The sequence below is a fragment of the Rousettus aegyptiacus genome, unplaced genomic scaffold (genome assembly GCF_014176215.1).
Source record: "Rousettus aegyptiacus isolate mRouAeg1 unplaced genomic scaffold, mRouAeg1.p scaffold_m13_p_5, whole genome shotgun sequence".
In the NCBI taxonomy this organism is placed as follows: Eukaryota; Metazoa; Chordata; class Mammalia; order Chiroptera; family Pteropodidae; genus Rousettus; species Rousettus aegyptiacus.
In genome coordinates, this window is record NW_023416308.1 from 31040271 (window position 1) to 31065677 (window position 25407).

The 25407-nt window shown below is 36.6% G+C and overlaps 1 protein-coding gene across 2 annotated transcripts in view; it reads left to right on the forward strand.

Moving 5' to 3' along the window:
• OPCML (opioid binding protein/cell adhesion molecule like) overlaps positions 1-25407 on the forward strand; it is a 1143910-nt gene that overhangs the window by 166893 nt on the left and 951610 nt on the right. The window lies entirely within an intron of this gene.

A 25407-nucleotide genomic window follows, 5' to 3' on the forward strand; every position in this document is an offset into this window, starting at 1 on the left:
ATATCTGTAGATGGTTGTAGGGTACCCTTTGCCTTAAGTGGGATTAGCTAGTAGTTTAGTTTAGATAGAACCAGCTCCTAAGACTACACAGAAGTTCATTGATTTCCTCTGCAGGGAGGTCCTTTGAGATGAACTCTCTGCCATGCTTGGCCAGCAGACTGTTTCCATGAGCATTTATTAAAAAAAAAAAAATCTGAACATGACCTAGATGAGACCTTGAGTTTCCAGAATTAATTCACGTCCTGTTCCTGCCACACCTGTGACACTGTAAATTTGTAACTGCAAACAAAATCTGGACAGATTCCATGCCAGTAGTGACTTTAATTAAAGCTATTTGGAGGGACTGAAGGCTAATTTAAAGGTGATTGCCAGATGGGTTTTCTCAAGTCTAAAAGTGCTTGTTTGACAATTAATGATAGTGCAAGGCTTAATTGGCTCAAGTTAAACAAGGAAAAAGCAATAGAGAAGAAATGCAAGCTGAGGGGACCCTCTGTCCTTATGGTGACAAGTTACCTGAAAACCCACTGACACCTACTTTCTAACTTGATCAGAGAAATGGAGAGGCAGGGCTAAACCTGGATGTGAACAAGTGATAATGTTGAGTCATTTCAGTCCATTTCTTTTGTTCAAATATGTGATGAAATCCAGTTACAACATAACTTTTTATTAAGATTTGGAAACTTAGTAGCTTAGAGTATAAAATGTGGAGCATAACCACAAAATAGAAAACACCCTTCACCTATAATCAGATATTAGTTCTATTCTCCAAACCCAGCATTTGAAAGGTTTCCAATTATATTTTTTAATAAAATAAACTTAATGGTGGTGTTAGAGACAAGGATAGCTCCCTGAAGAATCATGCTATAATTTTTGAGATAGTAGTGAGAGGAGAAATTCCAGCTTACTCCAAATCATCTTTGTCATTACTAATTGCTCGTTTCTTGCATAGTTCTATAAATGAACCCCTCCTTTCTCTACACCATAACCACCAGCAGCAGCTTTTGGAAACCTTCAGAGGTTTTCTTTACTATTGGCAAAATCAACTATGTTCTACTGAATGCCCATTCTATTTAAATCCCTCTGGCCCGTCTTCTAATACTGAGAGGAAATGAAAGCTGATTAACATGGCCATTAGGAACAAAGGTCACATCTGCCCAATCAGAGATTCTGTAAATTGTAGACTGCCCTCGCTACAACTCCATATTTCTGTAATCCTTAGTGACCTGTATGAATTTGACTGATCTATTTTAAGTGATGAAAAAGGTAGCCACTTAAGATTCTTTTATCAGCTGCCATCTTCTTTTTAGGAGGCAGATTGAACCACTTCAGTTATTTCTTAGACTGCTAGAGCTAAGAGAGACTATTGAAATCATGTGATATGGAGGAAGAGCATTGGGCTGAGAATCAAAAGGGCTGATGTTCCAGAACCAGCTGCACCATTTTCTTAGCTAGGAGTCCTAGGTTAAATACTTCTCCAGAATATCAGCCCTTCAACTAAGTGCTGGCTTTGCTCTAAGTAGCCTAGATGTTTCTTCCCAACTCTATATTTCTATAACTTTAGTTTATAATCATAAATTTAGTTCATGGATGACTTGAATTTAGGATCTTGGATTTCTGACTCCTAACCTTTTGGATCCTGCTAGATAGACTTGAATTATAGCTCAGTGCATGTCGTTAAAATCAGTTAACTCCATTAATAGTTACCGTGGAACCGAGAAACAGGAAATGTTAGAAGAATGAGCTGCAACAGGGAACTCATTTTGTTCGGTCAATTAGAAAATGGACTGAGGCTTCCAAATCTATTCCATGTGGGCAGCTGCTGTTAGACCTAATTTAAAAAGTCATTGACATTGACTTCAAATTTGTAGAACTCCTCTCAGTCAGTTAACTCAAAGCCCTTAACCTTGTGCTAAGCACTTATTACCTTTGTTAGGTATGGTAAACCTTATGACCTTCCCCTTTCATGTAAATGGAATCAAGCGACTGGTAAGATTTTTGTGCAATTAGATAGCTAGTCATTTTTTTCTCTCTCAATTCCACCCCATCTTTTTTCTTCTCTAAGTCACTTAAGATTGCTTTCAATTCTCTTCAATAATGCCTACTTCATCAACTTTTTTAACAACTTAATTTGAGAAGTTATCATTTTATAATTCCACATCCTCCATGCACATCATATCATTTTTATTGCTAAGGCATTGCAAAGCCAACTTCTTAAATTGAGTACCTTTACTTCTATAAATACACATGTTGTGTCACTCTGCAACCACTGATCCTGGATTTAAAAGAGTATGTTGAACTCTAATAACATTTCACTACTTACTATGCAGCTTTATTCAATAGCTCTCAAAATATTCAATACACAGAAAAATTATTGCAAATAGGTAATAACAATTACTACTACTCCCAGTTAAAAATGGCAAAAATAAAGGTACTTTTAAAAGTTGACCAAATTTGAAATAATGTTAGTTAAGAGCTGATATTCTGGAGTTAGACTGCATGGACTAAAATCCAATAGAACTGGAATCCAGTTCTGTTGCTTGCTAGTCAAGCAAGTTATAGAATCTCTTGGTGCCTCTCTATTGTGTTTATAAATGGAAATAGTAATACCTCCCTCACAGGGTTTTTAAAGAATAATACTTTATAGTAAGCATTCTGTATGTGTTAGTTTCTTTTTTTTCCTTCCCTTTATTATCATTACTGCTTCTACCACTACCACCTCATTATTAATATCACAATTATCATCACTACCACCACCAATTACCATCACTGCCACCATCATCACCACCATCACCACTACCACCAGCATCATCACCACCACCACCATCACTAGCATCATCATCACTATTATTACCATCCCCATTACCGTCACAATCATCATCTAGTCAGTGAACGGCAACAGCATAAAAGGACATACATAGCTACTTAAATTTTGGAACAATGGCCTATGAGTCACACAGACTTAAATTTTGAACACTAGAAAAATATAGCAGACACAGATTGTGAAAATGTGTTTGGGGCTACAGTAGAGAAAGGCTTTACTTATACTCTCTGGAAAAAAGGGACACAATATTTCTCCATATCTTATAGCAAATGCATAAGAATGTGATAAAAGGTATATGTTTCTTTTTTCTTTCTTGGTAGAGAAAGGTGGAGGATGTCATCTATCCCACTGGAAGGCTAACCTTGTTATAGCTTGAACCCTTTCTAGACTCCTTACTGGAAAGTTGAGACAATAGCAAGCATGTAGTCTCTAATTTTGTTTTATATACATCTTCCAAAAGTTTGCATCCCTGTGATGCTCTGGGATAAAGGCAATGTAGAAAGAATCTGGCTTGGTGGCAGAGTGACTGGAAGCAGAGAGCAGACTCCTGCCTGCCAAGTGAGGATCTTACCAGTTAGACGATGGTGGCTGAGCAGATGACAGTGAGCTCACTGATTTCCTTAGAGAGAAGGGACCAGAGGATTTGCACAGACTGATTTCTTCCCCATCATCTGTTTTTGCAGCCCCCATCAGCATGGAGACTAAGCACTTAAAATATGCAATCAAGCCAGATGCTCTCTTCCATCCCTATTGAGAACTGGCCAAAATGGGAGCTTACAGTAAAAAGGCAGAATCTTTTGGGTAGGAAAATTCTAGGAATGAGGATGAAGCCTTCATCTTTAGAAATATTTTAATATAGGAATAGCTATTTAGACATAACCCATAAATTAGACAAAAATTGAGTACCGATTGTAACTTAGAGACTGTAGCAATGATTATTTAATTAATCTTTGTGGTAACTGTAGGATTATTATTCACATTTAATAGATGAGGAAACTGAAACCCGTACTTTACAAAAATAAAACAGTTTGACATGAACCTATATTCACTAATTCTAAGTCCATTGCTTCAGTGATATCTGTTCAAGCCCTTGGAAATATTGCATTTGGGGGAGAGAAATGGAAATTGGCTTTTTCTAGTTTTCCAGCTCTCACTAGTATCCAGGGAAACCTCATTCATCTATTTACTCATGTGTTAATAAATATATTCATTTAATAATTTTGATAATCTATGATTCTATGGCCATATTAAGGACAAGGATATAACAATGAAGGAGACGAAGTTCTTATCCTCACAGAGATTCCACATTCCTAATGATGTAAAAAGTATACTAAACATGCAAAATACATAAAATAGATTTCTTCTGTAAAATAGACAATGGTAGAAAAGTCATTGGTGATGGGTTTAAAGTACCTCAGCTCAGACAGTCAAACAAGACTCAGTGAAAGCTACTATGAGAAAAAGACAATTATTTTATTATCTAGGGAAAGAGCATTTTTGATAGACAAGAGAGCAGGTACAAAAGGCAGGGGTAGCAATGAATATTGCCTGTCTTGGAAAAAATAGAAAGAAAGCCTATAAAGTGTAAGCACAGTGACAATGTGAAAGTTTCAGGAGATAGAGTTCCAAAATTGACATGAACAAGATCATCTAAGGCCTTATAGACATGGTGTGAGAATGGAGTTTATTTTAAATTCAATAGTAACGCACTGAAGTTTTCAACCATTGAAGTGAAGTGATTCAATTTGAATGTTAAAATTACCCTAATAGGTGAAGAATGGATTTCTGGAGAAAGAGAAAATGGATTAAAAACTTTTTCAATAATCCAGGCGAGAGATATATAAACTAGGGTGGCAACAATGGAAATAGAAGGAAATTAAGAGTTGAGACATTCTAGAAAAAAGAAGGCTGACTAATGAATTGGTTTTGGATAAGAGGGAAAAAAGAAATTAAAGATGATTCCTAGTTTTAGGCTCAAGAAAATTGGTAGATGGTGGTGCCATTTGCTGTACTGGAAGCATCTCAAGGAAGAAAATGCATGTGTGAAGAGGGATAGCATGGCATGAAACTCTATTCAGTTTGTGTATGTTACGTTTGAGGAGCCTGTAGGATTTAAGTGGATGTTTAGATATATGAATTTTGTTCTCTGGAAAATGGACTAGATTAAGGATTTAGGTTTGAGAATAACCAGGATATGGATGGCATTCAAAACCATGAGATTGCATGAGGCCATGCTAGGAGTGTGAAGACAGGAGAGTCGAGGAATGAAGATGGAACCCTGGAGTACTCCTTTTAGAGGTCAGGAAGAGAAGGAGGAAAAAGGGTGGCCAAAAAGGAGCAGCTATCTAGTACATAAAAAGTAAATGAACAAATGAGCAAGAGAGTGATATCACAGAAGCTTGAAGAGAAAAGTATTTCTTTTAAATGCTGCTGAGAAGAGAGCAATACAATGGGAAATGGGAAATGACTTTTGGCAATTTGGTAAGATGGAGTACTTGATGACCTTGATAACAGCTGTTTTGTTGGAATGGATGGATTTTAAAGCTCAATTGTAGTGAGTTTAGAAGGGAATGGGAGGTGGAAAAGGGGAGAGATGGAGAATATAGACAACACTTTTCTCAATTCACTCCTAATTACACTTAGTCCCATACCACAAAAGCTAGATATTGACAAAACTCTGAAAGGCCATTTGCTGTTTCTAAAATAACCGTGACAAATAGGGGAAAGCCAATTTTGTGGTATCTCCTTGTGACTCATTCCATTTTAAACAACTTTTACTATCAGAAAGTTATTCCATCTATTGACCTGAGATATTTTATCCATCATAATTTTATAGAGATAAAGACATACAAAATTAATATGCCACTTTTTACTCATACTTTCATAACTCTTTCACCATTCTTCATTGGTCTACTCCTAGCTCTTCATGACTGATACCTTTAAGTTACATCCATTCCAATTTCAGATTGTATTATGTGTATTCATTTGTGTATTGGAATTTTTCACTAACATGTGAGTTCCAAGAAAGAAGAACTACTTCAATCAAATGGGCATGACTGGTACATAATAGATGCTTACTAAATGTTTATTTAATTAATTTTTGTAATTCTTTTTAAATCTACATTCATGTGCTCGGTTCTTCTTAAATTAGAATAATGGTACTATAGGATACATGCTATATATGGAGTATGCAATATTTCATATAAAAACAGTAGTTTGAGGAGGAGAGTATGATTTTCTCTCCATCCCCATACAAAATTTCTTAACTCAGCTCTTATTCTGGTGGAGCAATACTACTGTGCTATCATGTTCTACCTTCACATTGTGAATCTTCACTTCTAGAAAAAAGATAGGTGCTAATTTCTTGACAAATACCTTGCTTTCTCACGGTCTACTGATGTTTTTAACTTGTGTGGCAGGGAGGGAATCTGGATGATTCTACATTAGAAGCGTACCATAAAAATTGTCAATTTCCTGAAATACATGGTTGAAAACCATCATTTTTTCCCACTGTGTGGTACCCTAAACTATAGACCTGTCACCAAGCAGTGCTGTAGTGTGTGGGTACAGAGAAACTGTGGGAAGATCCGAGTGGCACTTAAATTACATTCTCGCTTTGATTTTGAAGACATTTAGTGCCATTTAGTAGAATTCCAATGGAGTTGGTTTCATAGAGGAGGAGACTGTCCCTTTTAGAAGTGTCACTGCTGCAGTGACTGAGGAAAAGAAATTAAGCCATCAAAACAGCAGGATTGGCTTTTCTATCCAGATCATCATAGAATTAAAAGGATAGCAAGATTCTGTGGGCTCCCCTGCACTTTTGCAATGATGTTAACTGTTTCATATCTAGAACCACACAAATCAGTCAGCCTATACTTGTCTAGCTCACCATTTGGGCACCACTCATGCTTCAATACAAAGTGGCTTCTGAAAAGAAGGCCAGTGTGTAGGAAATACATGAATACTGTGCAGAAACTTAGTTCTATCTCTCTGATATCTTCCAGAGAAAGAGTGCTCTGTACATGTCAAAATATTTTTTCTGACTGCTTAGTATGTTCCATTATTTCCATCTGAGATCAGAAAGCACAGCTGTGTTATTTCTGTCTCATGCCTCACCTTCAGAAAGAAAATTCTCCAAGGGCAATGTGGCCACAGACTGCACAAATCTATAGGGAAGAAAGGCACTATTTTGTGGTTGCCCAGCTATCTTATATAAATTCTACGAAGATCATGGAAATACAGGTTAGTATCGCTGAATAAGAAGGAATTACTGGTATATTTCTGACTGGCACCATTGTCCTCTTCTAATATGGGATATTCTCACACAGGGTAGACCTAGCTCAGAGTCCATCCTGTGATGAGTTCTGATCGCCTATATCATACACAGTTCTGAATATCATTCACAGTTTTTGAAACAAAATCACTTTGTTCAGGTACCATCCACTGTCGTATCTGAAGGCATTCTTTCTTCAGAACTAAAATAGAAGTTGAGAATTAACACAGTGCTACACAAGGAAATAGCACTTAAAAAGTTAAAATTTTCCTCAATACTGAACACAGCTAAATAAACAGTTAACAATCATATATTTATAACACTTTTTTTTTTTTGGCTATAGTGATGTTAATTTCTAATCCATGCTCAAGAAGGAACTGTAAAATATTCAGGTTACCTTCTTATTCTTTCATAAAAATAAAAGCTTAGATTTATTAAGTGGTTACCATGTACAAGCACTGATTTAAGGCTTAATATACAAGCTTAAAATGGATAGTTAATACTGTTTTAGATGTTAGAAAGTCAGAGCTAGAGAAGCCAGGTCACTTGCCAATGTGTCTGTTACTGAGGCACACAGCTTACGATGAAAACCTGAGCTTTTTGCCTTCGGGGTTCACTTGTTGAAACTTTTCTGTTCCCCTGCATCTCAACTCTTAGTGCAGATTCTCTCCCACCAGACGGTGAATTCTTTAAATGTCAAGGCCACATCTTCTTCATCTTTGCATTTAGCTGTAGTAGGTGCTCACTAATTATGGTTTAAATATGAATTGAATCCATTTCACATGGTCTACTTCCCCTTGCTATTATTTGACTAACATTCCCTTGTTTTAGGGCTTTCGTACTAACTGAAATGAATTCGTAATTTCTTTATCTGGAAGCACACACAGATCAGATTCTAACACAAAATCTATCGGTTGGTATCACTATTAATGCTGCATCAACCTAAGAAATCTTAGAACTTGATAATAAAGTTCTAAGGCCTCTCAGAAACTGGTTGCTTATCTATTTGTAAATGACTTCTCTTATTTAGAGGGCTGGGGGAAATAGACACCTCTCCAGCAGATTCAGCACCTCCTGAACGTACCATTCGAAATGTTTCCCTATGACTACTTCATGGGATACAGTATCAAACATCTCACTTCATTTATGAAAACAATTGCCTATCAAACAGTTACTCAGAAACTGATCTACACAAAATATTTTGCTAGGCACTGTGGGAGATTCAAAGGGGCATTAGGCATAGTCCTTACCCTCAAACAGCTCACAGCTAAGATATGCTAGATGAGATTAAACTGCCATCTGGGCTCTGGTAAATCAATGGTTCTCACTTGCAGTAGATTTTGTTCATCACAATCATGAGATGCTTAGTGAATGGTCATTGAGCACACATTTCAATAACAGAGGCTTAGTCAAAATGACTAATCAAAAAAGACAAATTCTATGGCTCTTCCTACCCTGAGCTCTTTCTTCCTCCCAAAGAAAAAAAAAACTAGCTTTTTTTTTTAAGTGAGAAAAAGAGCACATGTACAACTGGCTATTGGGTCAAATGCAACAGGATAACAATTATTTGTGTATTATGAAGTTCTTCATTTTGGACTTTTAATATAGACTACCCTGTTCTCTACAGCATTTTTTAGGGTTCTCCTCTTTCTGCCTTTCATCTCAGCTCACCATTATCTTTTAGGTACACCCACACTTACTGGGGCAATAATAATTCAGGGGATTGAGGATCATTCTTATCTTACCATAAATTTCTTCCCAAAATGCATTTAATGTTAAGTGAATGACATGCTTCTCCATTTACATCAGGCAAAGAGAAGTTTGACCAGCAAGAGTTTTCCTTTCCAGGTCAAGATAATCTCTCTGTTTATCGGGAAATAAAATTAATAGCTGTTGCAGTGTACAAATGCAGATAGGCTCTTCATCTACTAGAAGCCTCTAGTTTTTGTCTTTAGCTTTAATTTCAGAGGCTAGCCTACATGCTGCCTCAGTAGACAGTATGAGTCACACATTTTTGATGTAGAACAAAATTTTCCTAAGAACATTTCAATACATTTCAATATCTTAATACTGTTTTGGTTATTTTAATCCAAGCCTACTTTTGGTTTCCAATGACCGTGACCTCAATTTGGAGTTCTATTGGTTCTGTGATCTTCAGAGGCTGTGTCCAAGGAAATGCAATTAGCTTTAATGACCTCCAAAAACCTATCTTTATAATTCTTGCATGTCAAACCAAAGTAGGTGTAGCAACAAGAGAATTTTTACAGTTGAATCAAACTCCCCTCCAGGGAGAGGGAATACTGAGAGCAGCCATGGAGAGTTACAGAAGCAACATGTCACTCTCCAGCCACGGGAGCTTTCTGGGTGGCTTAAAACTGAAGCTAAAGTACAAATCAACAAAGTTTTGAAGAACAAACAAAAGAAATGGCATAAGCAATTTGTTCTCTGGCAAAAACAACAACAACAAAAAGAAAATAAACAAAAACACAACTTTTATGATCTATCTAATACAGGCCTTTAATTAAGTTTATCCTTTCTCTCACCTCTTATCCTCTCTCTCACCTCCAAATATTATGCACACTCCTACCCTTTTGAAATTATGTAAATCCATTTCTTCTGGAGGGCTACCAAAAGATGGTGCTCTGTAGGATATAGAAGATCTGTACCAAAAAGACTATAACTGATATCTAGTTTAGAACTTTGATTTTATAGATGAGTTTTTAAAGAGGTTAGGTGAATTTACCAGAGCTCTTATACAGGTAGTAGGTGACAAAACCTGGTCTGAAAACAGATTTCCTGATGTATAATTCTGTGTTCTTTCCACTGCCACCATTTTGTTTTTAATTTTCTTTAAAGCCTACTTGCAAATGGATATGGCTAAAGTACCTCTCTAATCCATGCTGGCCATTCTAAAAGCTAATATGGTCCTGCAGAGACTAGATACCCTGGTGGCTGCATTTCCTGCTATATGCCTTTATATTTCCAGTGAATTATTCAGTAGGGTGCATTTCAAAAACTACATTTGCATTTCTATTCTTCTGCAGTCCTCTAATACTATTCACATCTCTAAATATTGGCCTCTGTTCTCTCTTCTGCTTTTGGAAGCAAGAAGTACCCAGCAAAATAAAAGGAATTGCCTCTCACATGCTGAGGCTTCTTTTTCAGTGTCAATTTGGCTGATTCTTGAGCATCTTGCTTGGCATTCAGGAATGCTGTACCTGCTGAGGGTTCAAGGAGCAGTCAACCTGAGCCAAACCTGTCAACTCCCATTAGGGACTTAGACTTTTTGCCCATGACAACAGTAATGATGACAAGTAATGTCCATTAGAACCAGAGGGATCTAAATCACAGTCTAGTTCACTGTAAGGGTCTATATCAAATCACTCAAGGTCTTAACACTTAGGTCATCATTCTCATGGAAATAACTAAATTTATTCATCTAGATGAGCTTAAATAACTTCAACTTTGAGACAAGAGCTACTACTTTAAAGCAGATAAAATTCTAGAGTATTTTAGTAAAATCTCCTGACTTCTTATTGTTAGACCAGTATCCAGAGCCAAAAAAAAAAAAAAAAAAAAAAAAGAATAATCTTGCTTTTGTTTATATTGATTTGACCAGATCCAGATAGTGATACGACATTTATATTATTTACAAAGTGATCCCCTTGATTAGTCTAGTACCCACCTGACACTATACATAGTTACAATACTATCGTCTACATTTCCTATGCTGTACTTTACATTCCTGTGGCTATTTTGTAAATACCAATTTGCACTTCTTAATCTCTTCACCTTTTTCACTCAGCCCCCCAAAACTCCTCCCATCTGGAAATCATTGACAGCTTTAACCCTTATCTACCTCCCTCCTCCCTACTTCTACTCTGGTAGCCACTATATTATTATAGTTTTAATATGAATTTCTCTGCTAATTAGTGACACTAAGCATCCTTTCCTATGTCTGTGGCTATCTGCATGTCCTCTTTGGAAAATTGCCTATTCAAGTCTTTTGCCCATTTTTTATTAATACTTTTTTTTTGGTATTGGGTTGTATGAGTGTTTTATGAATTTTGTATATTTTGTAACCCCTTATCAGATGTATCATAGACAAATAACTTCTTCCACTCAGTAGATTGTCTTTTTGTTTTGTCAATGGTTTTCTTTGCTGTGTGAAGACTTTTTAGTTTGATGTAGTCTGATTTGTTTATTTTTTCCTTTGTTTCCAGTGCTCAAGGAGATGCATCAAAAAAGTATATTACTAAGAGCAATGTCAGAGAGTTTGCTACCCATATGTTCTTCTAGGAGTTTTATGGTTTCAGGTCTTACATTTAAGTCTTTAATTCATTTTGAGATTATTCTTGCATATGGTGTAAGAAGGTGGTCCAGTTTCATTATTTTTTTTTTTGCATGGTTCTGTCCAGTTTTTCCAACACCATTTATTGAATAAACTGTCTACCTTGTAGTATGTTTTTGCCTCCTTTGTCATAGGTTAAATGACCATAAAAGTGTGGATATATTTCTGGGCTCTCTAGTCTGTTGCATTAATCTGTGCATCTGTTTTTATACCAGTAAAATGCTGTTTTGATTACCATAGCCTTCTAATATAGTTTGATTTTGGAGAGCATGATACATCCAATGTTGTTCTTACTTCTTGAGATTGAGGTGGCAATTCACAGTCTTTTATAATTCCATTTAAATTTTTGAATTATTTTTTCTGGTTCTGTGAAAAATGCCATTGGTATTTTGATAGGAATTATATTAAATCTCTAGATTGTTTTGGGTAGCATGGACATTTTAATGATATTCATTTTTTTCTATTCATGAGCATGGTATATGTTTCCAAATATTTGTATCTTCTTTAATCTCTTTCTTCAATGGTTTATTTTCTGAGTACAGGACTTTTACCTCCTTGGTTAAATTTATCTAGGTATTTTATTTTATTTATTTTATTATATTGTTTTATTTTATTATTTTATTTTATTATCTTATTTTTTGATGCAATTGTAAATGTGATTATCTTCTTAATTTCTCTTCCTGATAGTTAATTATTGATGTGTAGAAATGCAACTGGTTTCTGAATATTAATTTTGTATCTTGCTTCTTTACTAAATTCATTTATTAGTTCTAATAGTGTTTTACATGGAATCTTTAGTGTTCTCTCTATATAGTACCACATCATCTGCAAATAATGATACTTTCACTTCTTTCTTTCCAATTTGGATGTCTCTTATTTCTCTTTCTTGTTTAATTGCCATGGCTAGGACTTCCAATATTATGTTGAATAAAAGTGGTGAACATGGGCATTCTTTCCTTGTTCCTGATCTTAAGGGGTTTAGCTTTTTCTTATTGAGTATAATGTTGACTGTGGGTTTGTCATACATGGCCTTTATTATGTTGAGGTATATTTCTTCTATTCCCAGTTTGCTAAGAATTTTTATGATAAATCCATGCTGGATTTTGTCAAAAGCTTTTTCTGCATCTATTGATAGTATTGTATTATTTTTATCTTTCAATTTATTAATGTGATGTATCACATAAATTGATTTGTGCATATTGAAACTACCTCGCATCTCAGGAATAAATCCAACTTGATCATGGTGGATAATCTTTTTAATGTATTGTTGTATCTGGTTTGCTAATATTTTGTTGAGGATTTTTGCATCTATGTTCATAAGGAATATTGGCCTATAATTTTCCTCTTCTTTTTATTTTTTATTTAATTAAATACATACATACATACATACATACATACATAAATTTATTGATAATATCTTTGTCTGGTTTGGGTAGCAATGTAATGGTGGCCTCATAGAATGAACTGGGAGCCTTTTCTTTTCTTGAATTTTTTGGAATAATTTGATAAATATAGGTGTTAATTCTTCTTTAAATGTTTAGTAAACTAGGGCCAGGACTTATGTTATTTAGGAGGTTTTTTTTTTTTTTAATTATTGATTCAATTTCGTTAGCTGTAATCAGTCAGTTCAGATTTTCAGTTTCTTCTTGACTCAATCTTGGGTGATTGTACGTTTCTAGGAATGTATTCATTTCTTCAGGATTGTCCAATTTGTTGACATATAATTGCTCATAGTATTTTCTTATAATCTTTTGTATTTCTGTGCAATCAGTTTTCACTTCTCTTTCATTTCTCATTTATTTATTTGAGTCACTTCTCTTTTTTTCTTGATAAGTTTAGTTAAAGGTTTAACAATTTTGTTTATCTTTTCTAAGAACAAGCTCTTAGTTACATTGAATTTTTACATTGTTCTTTTTTTTTTAAGACTCTATTTTGTTTATTTCCTCTCTGATTTTATTATTTCCTTTATTCTGCTCTCTTTAGGCTTTGCTTTTTTTTTTTTTTCTTTTTTTGTTCCTAGTTGCTTTAGGAGTGAGGTTTATTTGACATTTATCTTGTTTCTTGAGGTTGGCCTGTATCGTTGTGAATTTTCCTCTTTAGTTTGCTTTCACTTTGTTTCATAGATTTGATGGGGGGTTGTTTCTTCATTTTCATTTGTCTCAAGATACCATGATTTCCTTCCTCATCTCATTGTTAACCCATTTATTGTTTAATAGCTTGTTGTTTGACCTCCTAAGGTTTGTGTATTTTTCAGTTTTTTTTCTTGTAATTGATTTCTAGTTTCATACCATGTGGTTGGAGAAAACACTTGATATGGTTTCAAATTTCTTAAATTTATGTAAACTTGTTTTATAGATTAACATGTGGTCTATCTTGGAAAATGTTTCATGCACTTGAGAAGAAAGTATATTCTGCTGCTTTAGGTAAATGCTCTAAAAATATCAATTATATTAATCTGCTCTTATGTGTCATTAAACGTCACTGTTTTCTTGTTAATTTTCTGTCTGGAAGATCTGTCTATTGGTGTCAATGAGGTATTGAAGTTCCCTACTGTGACTGCATTACTGTCGATCCCTCCCTTTATTTCTGCCAATATTTATTTCTATATTTAGGTACTCCTATGTTAGGTACATAAATGTTTACTAGGATTACATCCTCTTATTGAATTGAACTCTATATCATTATGTAATGTCCGTTTTTGTCTCTTATTATAGGTTTTGTTTTAAAGTCCATTTTGTCTAAGTATTGCTGCCCCAGCTTTTTTTTTCATTCCCATTTGCATGAAATATATTTGTTCATCCCTTTACTTTCAGTCTGTGTTCATTTTTTGATCTAATGTGGTTCTCCTGTAGACAACATATATATGAGTCTTGTTTTCTTATCCACTCAGCTACTCAATTTCTTCTGATTAGACCATTTAATCTATTTAACTTTAAAGTGATTATTGATAGGTACATAGTTGTTGCTACTGTATTATTTAAATTAATGTTCTCCCCCACTCCTTTTTAATTTTTAAAGATGTCCCTTCAACATTTCTTCTGGAGCAGTGCTAGTAAATTCATTTAGCCTTTTCCCATCTAATAGGCTCTTATCTCACCTTCAATTTTAATTGATAACATTGCTAGGTAGAGAAGTCTTGGTTGTAGGTCTTTGTTTTTTATCATTTTGAATATTTTGTGCCAATCCCTTCTTGCCTGAAAATTTTCCATTGAGAAATCAGCTTCCATTTTTATGGGAGTACCCTTGTAAGTAACTAGCTGCCTTTCTCTGAATACTTTTAGGATTCTATTTTTCTTTAAACTTTGTTTTTGAATTATGATGTGTCTCATTGTGGGTCTGTAGGGGTTCGCTTTTTTTTGGACTCTCTCATCTTCCTGGACTAGTATGTCTATTTCCTTCACCAGGTTGGGGAAGCATTTAGTTATTATTTCCTCAAATATGTTCTCAATTATTTGCTTTCTCTCTTCTCTTCTGGTATGCCTATGATGTGAATATGGTATGCTTGATATTATTCCAGAGATCCCTTAAATTATTCTCATTTTTTTCTTTTTTTTCTCTTTGAAATTTTTTTTTTTTGCTATCTTGTCTTCCAAATCACTGATTTGATACTCTGCTTCATACAATCTACTGTGAATTTTGCATTTCACTTATTGTATTCTTCATTTCTGACTGGTTCTTTTTTATGGTTTCTATGTCCTTTTTTATGTTTACTGTCTCTTTCTTGAAATTCTCACTGAGATCATCTATTCTTTCTTTAAGTTTATTGAGCATTTTTATAACCAGTATTTTGAACTTTGTATCTGCTTGCCTCCATTTTATTTAGTTCTTTTTCTGAAATTTCTCCTGTTCTTTAATTTGGGACATGTGTTTTTTGATTGTTTTTGTTTGTTTGTTTTACCATTTGGCTGCCTCTTTTTGTTCATTTCTATATATTATGGAAATGTACTACATCTCCTAGTTTTAGCCAGGTGGCTTTATATAGTAGGTGTCCTGTGTGGCCAGTTGTACAATCTCCCTGATCACCTATGCTGGGTTCTCCAGGAGTGAATCTTGTGTAGGTTATATGTGCCCTCTTGTAGTTGAGCCTCGATTGTTGTTAGCACATCAGTGAATGAAATTGATTCTCAGGCTGACTGGCTATGAGTATTGGCCATGCCCACATCATACAACCTGCTCTGTGGGGTCTGACCCTATGAAATGGGGCTGGTTCCTGCAGGTCAGTGTGCCTGTTGAGACCAATCTTTGGGTGTGCTGCTTGTGGGGCTAATCAGGTCGTCCTCTGTTGAGGTCCAATGCTAGCCTCTGGGTTGTTGATTCTGGAGCCTTTTGAGAGAAGCTCCTATGCAGGCCAAGTCACAAGCTGCTGCCTATGCCTGGCCTGGTAGGTGCTACAAAGCTATCCATATTTGGTTGCAAATTGCACTGGATTCGGAGGTATGCGGGAGAGGCCAGACTATGAACTGAGGCTGACTGCCACAAAAACTCAGCCTAAGAAGCTCCCCCAGGCCTAAGGCTGCCTGCCTGGTTGCCCCTAATGTTCAGCAGCTGGGTAAGCCTTGGGGATGCCAGAGTTGGATAAGGTAGGGTCTCTGGGAGTCACCAGGGTGAGGCAAATGGTGTTCCCAAGGTTGGTGCAGATTCAAATATGTTTCCAGCGTTGAATCTGTGGCTACTCACAAAAGTCTGAGCTCACACTGAAGCTGGCCACTGCCTTCCCTGGGACCACAGACCCCTGAGATTCGTTCAAGAAATACTGCAGCTAGGACCAGGGTAGGTTGCCTGCCACCAAAAATGTGTCCTGTGAGTGCCGAGGACCACTGATTGTTGTTAAAGGAACTTTCTCTGCTGAGAGTGAAAGATAGGGCTGATTGTCTAGTGACTACCCAAATTGCCACCAGAGAATTTGCAAGTAGTGTGGGGCAGGGTCTCAAGGAGTCACAGGGTGAACCAAGCAGATCTCACCAGGCCAATGCAGATTCATTTTTGGCCAAGAAGGAGTAGTTCTCAACACAGGCAAGATGGCACTTGCCTGCAGACTGCACAGGGGAGGGCTGAACAAAGGGAGAGTGGTGGCTGTCCTTCCAGCCTTGGTCCTGAAGCCACACAACTCAGTATTTTTTTTTTTTGTATGCCTGATACTTCCTGAGCTGCTGTTCCTCTACCAGAGCCCAGGTGAGTGCCTACAAGAGAGTGAGTCTGTGCATGGGCTCTTTTAAGGGAACATCTAGATTTCTAGCTGCCTTCTGTTTCATTTGCATAGCTAGAATCTCCATTGATTTTCACAGCCAGATTTTTGGGGGACTTTTCTTCTTGGCCCTGAAACACTAGGCTATAGAGCCCCAGTGTGGGCTGGAGGCCCTCTCTCCTCTAGGGAGGAGGCCCCATAGCTGAGATGTCCCTTCTGATGCTCCACCACCACACATGGATGTGAGACGAGCTCATTTCACATCTCCACTACTACGAGTCTTGATGTCGTCTCCTCTTTATATCCCCAGTTATAGGAGTTCTGTTCAGCTAGTCTTCTTTAGGTTGACTGTTTCATAATTTAGTTGCAGTTTTAATGCCGTCATGAGAGGAGGCATGTACAACATTTGCCTTCCCTGCCATCTTGACTGAAACTTCTGACTGCTCATTTTTGGGACAATTTTTATTTATACTTTTGAATACTAGGAAATACTTTCCTATAAGTTCTTTTCCTATCTTGAGATTTTATACATCAAGAACTCCCAAATTCTTTAAAACAGATATGTCTTTGATGTAACAGTACCTCTTCAAGACATTGTGTTTTTTCTAAGAATAACAATGCTACATCAGGGCTCTTTGATTGATATAGGGCTGGCTCGCTTATATTATTTGAGATAAATATGATTTCCAGATTAATTTTAAGAAGCATAATAGAAACCATACATATTGTGATGGGAATGAAGAGCATAAGGTTGTAAGAACTGATCTATTTGAGAAAATCTTTGTATGGAATATTTCTGGGAAAGTCCATATACTTATCAGCATCTGTCTGAGAGCTTTCAGGAGATTTAACAATACCCAGAAAGACAATCAAAGAGCACACAACGAAAGTCTCTGGGTGCTGAGATTTGCTACCAGAAACTTCGATGTGACTGTCATAAATGGATGTAGCATCATTTTAAGGTTTTCTTCTTAGTTAGATCTTCCATACTTTCACTAAGGCTAAGGGAAAGAAAACTCCCCTTATTTTATGATTAATTCTGATATGCGGAGGTATGCCTTTCCATATAGTCAGAGACAGAGGGGGAGTTTCTAAAAGAGAGAAGTAGAAAGGTCAGGATTCTTGAGTTGTTTCAGTATAAGGTGATGGTTAGCATGCTACATTTGCAGAAAGAAGGTGAGTTTTCTCAGTTTGAGCAGCGCATTTTCTAAAGTGCAGTGGGAAATCTAGGTAGTGATATTGTGAGATGGCAGGCAGGGAAGGTCTTAACTATTGGAATTAACCGTGGTTTCTCCTATTGTGCCAGGAAAGAAAGTAGAGTAAAATGTTCAAAGTGGTCTGGAGAAAGGTTTTACTGGACAGGAGTAAAGTTTAAGAAAGAACGGTGAGCCAAAACTATACCACTAAGTAATTCACCCCTTTCCAAATACAGAGAAATTGGCTCTGGGTGCTAAGCTGAGAGAGATATCAATGGATTCATTTTTCTCAATAGTGGCTCAACAGGAGAAATATAACCTGGACTACTAGATCCTGTTCCTTACTCTAGCCATGAACCAGGGCTGCCATTGTGTAAGTGCAACTAAACTGAGAGTTTGTGAGAGAGTATGCTAGTTACCCCAAGGATCCTGACTAATAAGAGGGCATTCACCTTACGTTGCTCAAATGAGTGGAATGTCAGAGTCTGCAGCTCACCTTTCAAATATGTTTCCTTACGGAGTTTGATCTTTTATTGTGAAGGCTATTAGAGATTCCATCACATGCTGTTTTGGCAATTAGTTTAGAATAAACTGAGAACACTGCAGGGACTTTGCTGAGAAGACTTTAGCCTTTGCATTTACAGCATTTTTTTAAGTGAAATAATGACTGTGTTTAAATTGAACAGAGATATTTATAAAAGTGATGAATTTTCAAGCTGTTCTGAGGAGATGTAGTATAGGAGAAGAAAAGGGAAAAATCCTACCAACCATACTGCATCAGCCTTTTTTTAATTCCATTTGTAAAGTTATTGAGTTTTATTTTAAGCATGCATAATTTTTGTGAAACCGATTACAATGCTATGTAGATAGCTAAAAAGAAATTAATTGAACCTTTAAAAGTTAGCAAATTTTAATTCTACTCCTCATTATTTTGAAGTAAACAGCCTGCTCATTAACAGTTTAGAACCTGCTCTAGCTCTAAAGGAGAAAAATTCCTCTGTTCCCAGGACAGGAAATTCCCCTCAGAGAACCCAACCCTGTGGCACTCTCTTTAACTCTGCAAAAAGGACACTGCAGTGCAAGGCTTGGCTCTGTTTCAATAGGCCATGTGGCCTGATAAGGGTAACTGATTTCCATTACTTTAATTAACAAAATTTATTTTTTTATCTAATGAGGACACTTGGGTGGCAAGATGACAAGTGCTGACCCCATAGTTAAAGGAAGAGTGAGGATGACTCAGGCCATTGCAGGAGGTAAGGAAGCAACAAAGGATGCTTGAGCCTCAGAGTCATTAGGGACAGGTGACTACACCAGTGAGTATACTTCTCCTCCCTCTCTTAGGGCTTTTTACAACTCTCATTGGAGAGGATTTGGAATTTTTTATTCCTTTGTAATGCTGAATTTCAGAAATCTATCACTTTTTCCTCATAAGTCCTCAAATAATGAGTCTCAGTGAAAGCTACAGGAGACATAAGGTATCACTCGATCCCCCATCAAGCTTCTCCAACTGGAGCTCTAAGTTCTGGCTCACTCTCAACACCAAATTACATTCTCCTAAGCCAGCATGGTCCTGAGCCAGGGCAGGCTCAATTGCAGAAAACTCATCCTCAGGTCTCTGCAAATGCAAAAAGAGAGGGAACCTGGGGCTCAGTTGCTCTCTGCTTCTCAACTACCATTTGTTGTCCTTCTCCCCTCAGAGCTCCCTAAACCTCATATCCTCCCAAGCCTCAGCACCAGCTTCTCCTGTGGATGACTTGCAGCCAGCTTTGTTTATGTGTCTAGCATCAGTAGGCGACAGGGAGATTTGCTTCTTGTTGGTTTGATCAATCTTTCTGCTGTTGAAGCCTCTCAATGAGTTGAAAGTGATTTTCCCTGCTGTATGTACAGGTAGGAATAGATCTCTTTCAATTTCTAGTACCGCGACAGCAGCACTCTATCAAGTTGCTGCGTTGCATAACCATGAGAGTGGGGTACAGCGTTTCAAGTGCACATGGAGTGATGGTGTTGCCTGACTATGTGATCTATCTTATCCTTGTTTGCTGGTGTGCTTCATGTCAAAAGCACAGCTATTTCTACTGCATTAGTTTTCCTCTTCTTTTTGGAGGTCTTTGAAATATGGAAGTCCTCTAGGGATGGTTAAAAGGAGAAAGACAACACTGTCATGATTAGTTCTGATGCCTTAGGGACTTAATGCTTAGCCAAGAGATATCATCTGGAAGTCTCAAAGCTATTTTCCTGCTTTCCCTGGAAATATGTTTTCACTCTTCTTAAACATAGTTCAGACAACTTCTTATGAGTTCTCTTCTGTGGGACCCAATAAAGAGCATTACTTCTTCAGGGTGGATGGTATAAAGCCTTGGTTCTGATTCATGGAAATGAGTTCGCAAAAGTGTTTTAAGGGTGACTAATTATTTTCCATTTGCAAAACCAAAGGACACAATCTGAGTTTGAGTACAAGCAGGTGTCTAGCCAAGCCACTCTATGGAACACTCCACAGAGTGTTGTGCTTTAACCTTCACCCCATGGGTAAAGGGAAAATAGCATTGCCCAAGGTTACATTAAAGTCCGTTGCAGGGTAGGACCTCCTGCACCACTTGTTCCAATCAAGGGGATTCAAGTACATTTAGAAACTGATAGCAATAAATTGCTTATCTTGTCTAGGTATCTCATTTTGCAGATGAGAGGCTGAGACCCACAGAGATAATGTCATTGTCTGAGGTCTCAGATTGTCTTAGTATTAACTTGGAATTAGATTTGGAACTCCTTTTTATTTATGTATTAGAATTCACTCTTGTGTTTATTAAACAATTTTTATTGACTATTTATTGAGCACCCATGATGTACCAGGCAGGCAGAGTTCTAGGTCCTAGAAATCAAAAAATAATTTAAATAGATATCATTTCTGCTCTCATGGGAATTATATTCTGAAAGTGTGTAGAGGACATATAAATAGATAAATAAATACATATATAGTGTCAGAAGTATCAGTGCTATGACAAAAATAGAGAAAGGGGGATAGAAATAGAAAGTAATGGGGGTGCTATTTTATATGAAGTGTTAGGGAAATATCTCTTTAACATTACATTCAGGAGAGACATAAAGTGAGGGAGCAGTTATGTAGCCTTTGAGAGGAAAGCATTATAGACAGAAGGAATTATGGTTGCAAGGCCATGAATTTATAATTGTTCCCCTTTTATCACAAAAACAGATATTTAGAATTTATATATTTTCTTATACATACATTTAACCTCCTCCCAAAACTCTTAATTAGTGAGTGGCCTAGGGTGGTTCTACAGAGATCACCTATAAAAAATAAAAAAAAAAAAGAGAGAGAGGGTGGGTAGAAACGTACAGAATTATAGACTCTCAATGTACTCAAGGTGAATATGGTTCTAGCATCCACCATGTAGCCATCCATTATTGATCTATTCTAGGATGGGTAGGCTGGCAAGAGAACTGAGATGTGCACTTCTAGTAGCTATAATTGGTTAGCATCTCACTGTGTGCACCTGAAGTATCTGAAGAATAGAAGATACTCCTTGGTGCCAAATAGTTGGTTCCTAGTTTCTGCTTCTCATACCCAGAAACCAATGCCAGCAAATAAGAGGAGATGATGTCCTGTTGCAATTTACAGAGTTCTCATTACTACATCAACGAAGGCAGGATTTGTAAGCACACCTGGGTTTTCTTCAGAATTAGAGAAACAAAAACAAAAACATTTCTTATAGATACAAACAGAGCACCAAAGACTCTAGGGAATTCCCTAGAGTCTTTGGTGCTCTGTTTGTATCTATAAAAAATGTGGTTCGACTCAGCCATGTGTACTATTAAAGCATGGAAGATATGGCTAGCCTGCTCATTTTCTCTTACAGAGTTTTTGTAAAACTTGGGGTTGAAAAGTTATCCAGAGCCCCATCCTATGTCAATCTGATTTTGGTTTTTCCCTCATATTGGTAAGATTCTACAAGGGCTACAGAATACTATGACAGTTTCCTTTCTCTGAAATGGCTCCTAGTCACTCAAAACAAGACAGGGCATAGACATACATAATATGGTCAGGCACACAGGGTTGGAGATGATGTGCTACAGGGCTCAAGGAGATAAAGGTGGTCTTGGATAGTCTAGAGAACATTATGGGACAGGTTGGACTTGAGCTAGTTTTTGAGGAATGGGTAAGAATCAAATAAAGGGATGACACAGCAGGCCAGATGGAAGATGGTGAAATCTGAGCATGATTTGTTTTATAAGACAATGAAAATGGCATGGGGGCTCTTTTTGGCAAAGAGGAAACTATGGGCGAAAAATTTGGGTGATTTGGGGGAACCATTGGTTTCCATGCCAAATAGAATTTAGTGGTGAAGATCATGGGCTAATAGATCAATTACCTGGGTTCAAATCCTGTTTCCAGTACTCTAAAACTGAGAATAAATTTTTATTATTTTTTTTATTTTTTAACAACAAAAAACGGTAATGATACCTAATTTAGATGTTTGCCATGGATGTGAAATAAATCAATATATGTGAAGTTATAAGAAAACCTCTAGCATGTCATAAGTACTCAATAGTCATTAAAATTACTAATAAAACAATATTTTGCTTATATTGAGGATATGAGGTCATCGTAGCTATTTGAGCAGAGTTGTAACTTGATAAAGGAGATGAAGAGGAAAGTCTTATTATAGACAGAGCAATCTGATGTGGGAAAGTGGTAAAATGAAAGGTGGATCTCACCAGCTGAGAGATGAAAGAAGTATTTCAGGCTGAGTGTGCTCAGGTCTTGCAGGGACTACAATAACAGGAGAAATCTCAGATTTATTTAAGGAAAGGATTAACAACGCCTCTCTTGAGAAAAGTCACCTTCCTGAATATGTATTCCCAGCTTCCAGATTCACACAGAGGGAGTCCGAGTGCAGACTGATGGGAGTTGGTTGAGGATGCACATATTCCTCACACTGCTGGCCAGCCCAGTTCCTTGAGTATAACAAAACCTTTTCCAGCAGGAAAATATTTTTCCATAGCTATTTCTATCAACCCAAGAATGAGTGAAATGGTTGGAAATGAGGAGATTTCAGTTTTCCCTTTTACAGGCCAGAACAGTATAACCTTTTGAGCTTCTATTGTCCTGACTCCTCTTAATGGCTTCAGCTCTAACCAAAGTGACAAATGTCACTTTAGCTCTTTTCCTCTGACGTCCTGCACAGAACAGTCCTACAGCATGTTGGCTGGCCCAATGGGCTGGCAGAAGGGAGGTTTTGCTGTTGGCCCTCTTTATAGAAGAATATTGATCCAGAGTTTAGAAACTGAAAACACAGCAGAAGAGCCCACATAGAGGCCAATACTTCACCCCCAACTCTAATTCCCTCTTGTCTTTGGCACAACACCCCAGACAATCATGACAAGAATCCTGTCCCAGTGGACACTGGGTTAGTCACCAACTGGATTAGTCACCAGGGTCCAGGGTGACTAGAACAGGGGCTTTTTTAATAAGAGGACTGGTGGTAGGTAAGTGCCCGCTATACTATTTTCTTTTCCTAGTCAAAAAAAATGTTGGTTAAATAAAAGGTCAAAATGTTAGCTTTATTTCTTTCTTTCCTTTTTTATTTTATATTAGTTTCAGGTATACAGCATACAGCTTAGACATTTATATAATTTATGAACAATTTATTAAGTGATCCCCTCCATTACTCTAGTACCCACCTGTCAGTATACATAGCTATTACAATATTATTGACTATATTCTCTATGCTGTACTTCACATCCCTGTGAGTATTTTGTAACTACCAATTATGCTTCTTAATCCATTCACCTTTTTCACCAGCCCCCCAAACCTCTCCAATATAACTATCACCATTTTGTTTGTTCATTTATTTTGTCCTTTAGATTCCACATATAAGTGAATTCATATGATATTTTTCTTTCTCTATCTGACCTATCCTCTAGGTCTATCTATGTCATTGTAAATGTTAAGATTTCATTTTTTATGGCTGAGTTATATTCCATTGTGTGTGTGAATATCACCTCTTCTTTATCCAATTGTCTATTGATAGACACTTAGAACATTGTCCAATTTCATTTTTTTACATGTATCTGTTCAGTTTTCCTAACATCATTTATTGAATAAATTATATTACCCCATTGTATATTCTTGCCTTCTTTGTCATAAATTAAGTGTCCATATAGGTGTGGATTTATTTCTGAGCTCTCTAGTTTTTGCATTGATATATGTGTTTGTTTTTATGCTAGTACCGTGCTGTTTTTATTACTATAGCTTTGTGGTATAGTTTGATATCAGATAGTGTGATACCTCCAACTTTGTTTTTTCTCGAGTTTGAGGTGGCTCTTTGGGGGTATTTAATGGTTCCATACACATTTTATGATTATTTGTTTTAGTTTCTGTGAAAAATGCCAATGGTATTTTGATAAGAATTATATAAAATATCTAGATTGCTTTGGGTAGTGTGGAAATTTTAATGATTTTAATTCCTTTTATCTATGAGGATAATATATATTTCCATTCAGTTATGTCTTCTTCAATTTGTTTCTTCAATGACATACGTTTTTGAGAACAGGTCTTTTACCTCCTTTGTTAAATTGATTCCTAGGTATTTATAGTTTTTTAAATTTCTTTATTTTAATTAGTTTAAGTATTTAGTACATTGGTTAGACATCCATATAGTTCATAAAATGATCCCCCCCCGATTGTTTCCTTCCTCCTGTAATCCTCCCCCTAGCCAATATATTAATGCTAACTGTATTCTCTATCCTGTGCTCCCCATCCTCATCACCATTTATCAGCTATTAATTTGAACTTCTTTAACCCTTAACCCCATTGTCCCAGCCCCCCCAGCCCTCCCTTCCCTCTGTCCTTCACCAAAGTGTCTACTATATTTGTGAGTATGTTTTTGATTAGTTTGTTCTTTTGATTTCTTAGATTCTGCATATAAGTGAAATCATACAGTATTTATCTTTCTGACTTTAATACTTCCTAGGTCCATCAAAGCAATAACTTTTCCATCCCCTTCCTTTTAGTCTCTGTGTGTCTTTTAATCTGAAGTGAGTCCCTTACAGGCAACATGTAGGGGTATTCTTTTCCATTTCATTCATCCACTCTATCTTTTAGTTGGAGCTCTAAATTCTTTTCCATTTGAGGTACTTATTGATAGGAATGTAATTGTTACCATTCTTTATTCCTGTTTTCGATACATGTTTTTTCTTCTTAAAGGAGTGCCTCCAACATTTCCTATAATATCAGCGTGGCAAATTCCTTTAGCTTATTTTTGTCTGAGAAGCTCTTTATCCGTCCTTCAATTCTAAATGATAGCTTTGCTGGATGAAGTATTCTTGGTTGTAGATCCTAGGTCTTCATCATGTTGAATATTTTGTGCCAAGCTCTTCTGTCCTGCATAGTTTCTTTGGAGAAATCAGCTGTCAATCTTATGGGTGCTCTCTTATAGGTAACTAACTGCTTTTCTCTTGCTGTTTTTAATAGTCTCTCTTTGTATTTAACCTTTGGCATTTTAATTATGATGTGTCTTGGTGTGGGTCTCTTTGGGTTTTCAGTTTTGGGGACTCCCTGAGCTT